Source organism: Nanorana parkeri, unplaced genomic scaffold (genome assembly GCF_000935625.1).
Source record: "Nanorana parkeri isolate BGI_ZX_2015 unplaced genomic scaffold, ASM93562v1 scaffold2045, whole genome shotgun sequence".
In the NCBI taxonomy this organism is placed as follows: Eukaryota; Metazoa; Chordata; class Amphibia; order Anura; family Dicroglossidae; genus Nanorana; species Nanorana parkeri.
In genome coordinates, this window is record NW_017308313.1 from 202214 (window position 1) to 209590 (window position 7377).

The following is a 7377-nucleotide window of genomic DNA, read 5'->3' on the forward strand; positions in this document are numbered from 1 at the left end:
CGCCGAACTCCCTGACAGTTTGTGTGTTCGAGTCGAACTCACGTTCGACTCGAACATCGAGCCCATCTCTATTCCTTATATACTTTAATATTTTCTATTTATAGTTTATTTACACCAGAACCTGCTGGAGCATTTTCAAGAATTCATTGAAACAATAAACATTTATTTAAATACATTTTGGAGAAAGTTCTTACCAGAGTCTCTCCAGTTTCCAGCTGGGCATCAACTGCACATCCAGCTTTTCTCTAATTTAAAAAAAGGTAAAACGAAGTTTTGTACATACGTATGTAAATAATAATAATAATAATAATAAAAAAAATAATAATAATAATATCATTCTTTTGAAATGTTGAAAGCATTTGCAGCATTAAAACGCACATACCCACACAAATATATTAGCTCTTCCTGTCTATCATTCTATAATCTTTGCTTTCATATCATCCAGCTCACATGTAATATTGACCACAAGAAAACTAAGGAGTCTGTCTGTATTGCACGTGATGACTCACAGGACCTTAGACTTTTTGGCCGGATGGGGAGCTAGATGGCAGGGAGAGGTCTAGCAGTCTGCCAGCTGCAAGGTTCAAGTGCGTATAACTTTGTTATTTTTCTCCCTAGATGAAAATGAGCAGTGGGTGTTAGACCCACTCCAAGGGTTAAGAATAATTATGCCCGGAGTTCTTCTTTACAGCATGTCTACAAACAGAATCAACTGCGGTGTTATTTAACATTTGAAAACACAATATTAGGTACATTATTTATCAAATTGGAGAAAAATATACATGTTACTGTAATCTATGGACTCTAAACCCTCTCTGGCAAACAGTCACATTGCCATCCTCAAGAGGTTGGTCCTATAGCATCTGCCAAGGGGCTTGGGGACTGAAACTTGAGCAGAGACAGCAGTTGGTGGCTCTATCTGAACAGTGATCTCTCCCTCTTACAAACCCAATCTGACCAAAGCATCAGCAAAAATCCCTTGTTCACCAGTAGAATTAACTTTTTTAAAACACTTTTAGCTGAATTTTTAATTAACGCTGTAATGATGTTTAATTTAAAAACAGGTTCACTATAGGCATTCCTGTCTATGCTACCCATCTCACCACCTGCTGGGCTTATTCAATATAATATTTTAGCAACATGAAGGAACACAAAACAGCCATCTGGAACTGATTTTACTGATATCAGAACAGACAGGATGCATTATGATTCATTGCTACATTACATATAATCTTTACATAAGTCTAAAGACTTTTTGGATCACTTTATAGCAAATGCTCGGAATGGAATCTTTTTTTTATCTCCAGTTTTCATTTTTTTATGGCATGTTTGGCATTTAATAAATCTGAACAGTGTATAGTTACAAAAGTGTTAAATACATTTTTAAGGGTACCCGTGGTGAATATTGGAGAAGACATTGCACGTACAGTGCAAAAGGTTAATTAACCCTAGCGACAAGTGATATTTCAAGTGATATTGATGAAGGGGGCGTGCCCCTGAAACGTGTAGACCTTCCGAACTCACAGGGGCAGAGGACTTTGACCTGTTTCATCCCGTGAGTCTCCCGCTGCTAGAGATTTATATTGCATCGTCTCTTACATACTTTTTATTGACCGACCTTTTTGTAAGTATAATTTCAGCTGTGTGCCATACAAATAAATTACCCTTTACACTATGGAGGCCCTCTGTTTTGTTTTTTGTTTCCCAGAAGTGATATTTCAACTTATACCTATCATATAAGAGAGTCTTCATAAATGGTTGCCATACTTAACAAAACTTTGGATATATCATTGCATAGCACTCCACACATACCTAATTCTCTATGACACTCCAAGCAAATATTCTTATAAAGAGCTTTGCATTATAAAAGGTTCTTACCAGGATATTTGCAAATATACCAGAAGCTTTATCTGTCGCTCCACTCCGTAACTATCAAACAGAAAAAAGTTGATTTAAATGATTATTTTATCCAGAACAGTGCTCATGGCATTCAAAATCCTTGAGTATGCAGTTCAGTTTTGGTCACCAGGCCTCAGGAAAGATGTCCTCAAACTGGAGAGAATTCAGAGAAGGGCTACAAAATTACTAAAGGAGAAGAAAGGCCTGAGTTATGAACATTGCCTCTAGAAATGAAACTTGTTCTCCTTGGAAAAGAGGCACCTAAGAGGGGACCTAATTGCAATTTTCAAAATCAATAATGGGGACCACAATATTCAGAATAAGATGTTTACACTGAGAACTGTATTGATGGCATGAGGTCACAACAAGAGTTTAGAAAAGAAGCGGTTTAATCTTAGTCTGCACATAAGACGTTTTTTTACTGCGTTTTTTTTTTACTGTCAGAGTTGTAAAAATTCCCTTCTATAGTCACTGGTATCCACTGATAGCATTGATAATCTCAATACTCTTTTAGATGAGTTTCATAGTTCATTAAATATACAAGAATATGGAAACTACTAGAACCAAGTATGTACAGACACACAAATATATACACAGGTTGAACTGGATGGACCTGTGTCTTTATTCATTGTTACGTACTATGTTACTATATTACTAAAGTACTGATAATAAACTTTCTTTCTTTCCTTGGCTAGATGTATTGAGTAAATCAATGATAAAGTAAACCTGGACTGACCACAAATATTTCTAAGGTAACAACAATGATGAAATCCAGGCATCAAAATGTGTCTTTAAGCACCAATGTTAGTCTTTAAATCTATTCTTTTGTCTCACTGGAAACCCTTTGGCTCCTAAGCCCAGACTATATAAGAGGCCTTAAAGTGGACCATTACAACCTTTTACCAAAAATCACATCAACATACAGCTCTGCGTGCTGATATGAAACCATCTCACATTCATTAGCTAAATAAACATATTTTTCTTTTACTTACAATTAATGTTTTTACACTTCCTGGTCCTCTTAGGCATTAGTGGTATAGCCCATGCTACGTGTATCTAAACCTCTGTTTTTAAACTTAGCGGTGAGACATGCTTTTTTGCATGCTGGCTGGTGAGTGTGCTGGGAAACTTTTTGCTCTTGCCCATGCCTAAGAGACGCATACTGGGAAGGTTACATCACAGTGCATCACTGGACAATCTCATCTGTTGCCAGTTATTAAACCTCAACTTCAGTAATCATCTGGCATTACAAATGAACCACAATGGTAGGACTTGAGGAAAATGGCCAAAATAAAAAAATGTATATTTAACATATTTCTCCAATACATACACATTCCCCAAAGTTTTGCCTCTTAAAACGCTGCAAGCATAGAAAGATATCTGTTGATCCACCAGAAATCCAGTGAGCTTGTTATTTTTTATGCATTCTGCTGCACTGAAATCTTCACTTCTGTGTACTTCAGAACATCTTTCCACTATGTCAAGAAGGTGGGGGAGGTGTTTTGCAGTCCAAATCAACAGCAAGAGGGGGCTTCTTCTCAGCTTGGGCAGAAGGTGGGAGTGCTATATACAGGCTGGGCACAAGATCTTGGGTGCTCTCCAGGAACACAGGGATCAATCTGAAGACTATCACATGTTCATGTAGGCCCTGCACAGTGCCAGCTCCTCAGCACTGATGTTACTTAGGTAGTATACATATGTGTTTCTATAAATGTGGCCCTTCTAAGCCTGATTTAATGATCAAAAAGCCACACACAAAATATTAGCCTGTTGCCTTGACTTATTTTTTTACAGCTATACCATGACCTGGATGAATGAGAACCTTCACAGACATTATATTAAAGAAGTCTTTTAAAACTACAAACTATGCAGTACTGAAGCACATATTCTTATCAACACAATGGACAATTAGATTATTTTGGTTTGTTTCAGGAAAATGCATGTTGTATTTTGATAAACAAACTTATTATGCAAAAAATTATTAAAAGCTGTGGTATTCCCTGATACCCCTTACATATTTGATGGATGCTGAAGAGTTGAGGCACCCAACAGATTCCTATATTCTTTAAGGAATTGCCTGGAAAGCTTTCTGGGCTTGTGTTGCAGGACTTTGCATGTTCTGTGGAGATTCTGAGGAGTTTGACCACCTATCCCCCCACCCCTAACCCCTGCCATTGAATTTTGATTTACTTTGCATGATAAAAATGCAGTAGGGTGTGGTAGGAATATACATAGGTTTTGGGAATAACCAAATCTCCAAGATGGGTGAGAGCAGAATCAGGATCTACTGCAAGAAAATCAGTCCACAGGTAATGCTGAAATGGTTATATTATCACTGAGGTTGGATAACAGTAATATACAGTATATATCTCAAATTTGTTAAAGAATAAACATTAAATAAAGAAATTGCAATTTAATACTACCTTACAATAAACGTCCTTCAGAGCATCTACAAAACCTGTAGCAAGATACTGAAATAAAATACAACAGTTCAAAAAACAATTTACATACACATAACAAATATTAATTTTAAATAAACAGATATAATAACAGATGTGACAATATTTACATAGTTACATAGTAATATGTGTGTTATACCTAAAAAATATTATTTACACTGACCATAAAATAAGCGAACCATTGATTTCATTCAAATGCATTCAATGCTCTGGTGCACATACAGTTAAATTAAAGTGTTTTTAAAAAGTTATAAGAAAAAGAAAAAATCAAGCACTAGGATGCAGTGCACCATGCACCGCAGTGCAGGCATGTCTGCTGGTGTGAGCAGGCCCTTAGTGTGTTGGTGGCATGCATTACACATGGACACGCTGAATTGAACATGAGCTTATAACCTAACAGTATTCAGGGTTTCAGTTTGAGAGTTACTGAGCTGGCCAGCTGAAAGCCGTTTTTTTCCGCCATAACCCTTATGTCAGTGGCAGGAAAAGTTAGCTACACTCCAAATAAAAATATAACTATTTCACTTTCCAAAGGAAGTAAATTTAATTCTGTTTATGCAATTTTGGGATGTAAGCAACCTTAGCTGATCCTACTTATCTTAAGGATAGCTAAGCCATATGACATGGTCACTCGCCTTCTCCTATTCTTCATCTGCCAGTGTCATCATTCTGCTCTGTCCATCTGTGAACTTGTTCAAACTATTGACTGACAGCACCTTGCAAAATCAAAAACAAACCCTGATTGTGTTGCCCTCCTTCTCTTCCACGGTAAGTGCTACAGGACAGATTCAGGTATTTAGACTAGCTGGATGTGAAAACCATTTTATGGATTTTGCTAAGCGAATAACTGGATTAAATAGATTGTGTTATATGTGCCTGGAGTTCAGCTTGATTGAGATAACAAGACGATTTATTATAATATTCATCACCCTGTGTGATAAATCTGTAAAAGTATCTTCAGTTACAATCTCTTGCTGTATTTAGTGTTAAACAATTATTCAAATGGAATATAAAGGTTCATATTCTGGTCCAATAGCAGCCAATAAGATTCAAACCTTCAAAATCATGCATTCCCTATTCTAAGCTACGTGACATTGGGGGTCTATTCACGAAGCAGCCGAAGGATTTAGCCGTAGCTTCAGCCGATCCTTCACTATAGCCCGTACAGCTCCTGAACTTGGCTGAGCGGCTCAGTCGATCCGAACGCATATGCCTCGGCTAGGCTGAGCCGCGCTGAAAGCCGAAGCTGGCCAACAGCCTGTTTCTGACAGCTGGGCGGCTGGCTCCGGCCACTTGCTGAGAGATCAGCGTCCCAGGCTACCAGCTAACCAGGGACACTGATCTCCAGACAGCAAACTCTCCCGGGCGCTCCGGGAGTCTCCCGCTCCCAGCCGCCAGGGAGAGAAACAGTGCTTTTTCTTTTTTTTTCTTTATTCTGACACGGAGCTGTGTCAGAATAGAAAAAAAAATAATTTTTGGCCATAGGTATGCATTGCTAGATTCCTATTGGCTATTTCAATTTGCAATAGCCAATAGCAAACTAGCTATTGTACCCGCCCTCTGCTGCAGTTCTGCATCAGGTCCCCACTACTGATTGACAGCAGCAGAGGGCGGGTACAATAGCTAGTTTGCTATTGGCTATTGCATATTGAAATAGCCAATAGGAATCTAGCAATGCATTCCTATGGCCAATTTTTTTTTTTTTTCTATCCTGACACGGCTCAGTGTCAGAATAAAGAAAAAAATAGAAAAATCAGTGTTTCTCTCCTTAGCGGCCGGAAGCGGGAGACTCCCGGAGTTCCCAGGAGAGTTTTTTTTTCTTCCTTTTTTTTGACGGCAGCAGAACTGCCGGCCAATAGAAAACAGTTGGGCGGAGCTAGCTGTCACTGCTAGCTCCGCACAATCGTTTTCAATTAATTTTTTTCTACTTTTTAAACTATTTTTCTGTTCTGCTCGATACCACAGAGGGACCGAGCAGAACAGCCGAGCCGAATGCCGCTCAGCATGTTCGGCCGACCCGAAGCCACCTGATGTACGGCTGATTTCAGCCGATATACGGCTGAAATCAGCCATACCAGCCTGAAGTGAATAGCCGAACAGCGTTCGGCTCACTTCGCTTTAGGGCGGTCATTCACTCGGCTGCCTACGGCAGCTTAGTGAATAGACCCCATAGTCTATCTTTTTCTGCTATTTCTAATTTACAGACGATATTATATATACATACCGCAAGGATCTTCTCCAGGCAGTCTGATGTCAAAAGGTCTCCTACCTATTGAAGGATATTATTTCTGATTAGTATATAAGTATGGGTAATTAAAGTAATACATAGAGTGGTTGTGTAAATCTTCATATAATACAGTAAATAGAGGCATGCATTGGTAAACTGCTAATTTTTGTTATAGTCACACATAATTTGATACAACAACGTGGCAATGTGTATAAAAAGGAGTAGTACACGTTACTTGCCTAATAAAAAATTATTTTCTAAGCATTGTATAAGAAAATATTATGGTATTTAACAAAACAAAATGCTTTAGGTACAATATACAACTTTGACCTTACCAAAAAACAAAGAGCCTTTTCAATTGTGGCATCAAGTCCCAAAGCATCCTAAAAAAACAAAAGCCAAGGAAACATAATTTGTATACTTTTCACAAAACTGAATAGGTTACAACACTGGAGACAATATTCCATTGGCTTCAAACCCAAATCTCCCATCTGTCACTCTTTCCAAGTGTACGTCAGCCAAGAGGGTCATGTAGACCCCCTTACTCATCAATCTCAGCTTTATCTCTTTACTTTCTTGGGACAAGTTCCCTTTATAGTGGAAGACAAGGATACTTGACGTTTCAATAATCAATGGAATAGAGACTGTTCACTTTACAAATGGAATGTTCACTAAGCTCAGTAAACTAGGTAAAGCTTTTTTCACTTTTAATACCCAATCATATGCAGGGAAATAAAAACACAAGATCTTTGGTTGCATGTGATTGGACGATTGAAGTGAAAACAGCTTCAC

General features: G+C 38.2%; 1 long non-coding RNA gene across 1 annotated transcript in view; it reads right to left on the reverse strand.

Moving 5' to 3' along the window:
• LOC108800492 overlaps positions 1 to 6968 on the reverse strand; it is a 48757-nt gene extending 41789 nt beyond the window's left edge. The window contains exon 1 of the long non-coding RNA XR_001942104.1: positions 6921 to 6968. This is a non-coding gene — a long non-coding RNA (uncharacterized LOC108800492). The remainder of the gene's footprint in view (positions 1 to 6920) is intronic.
• Positions 6969 to 7377: the final 409 nt, after the last annotated feature.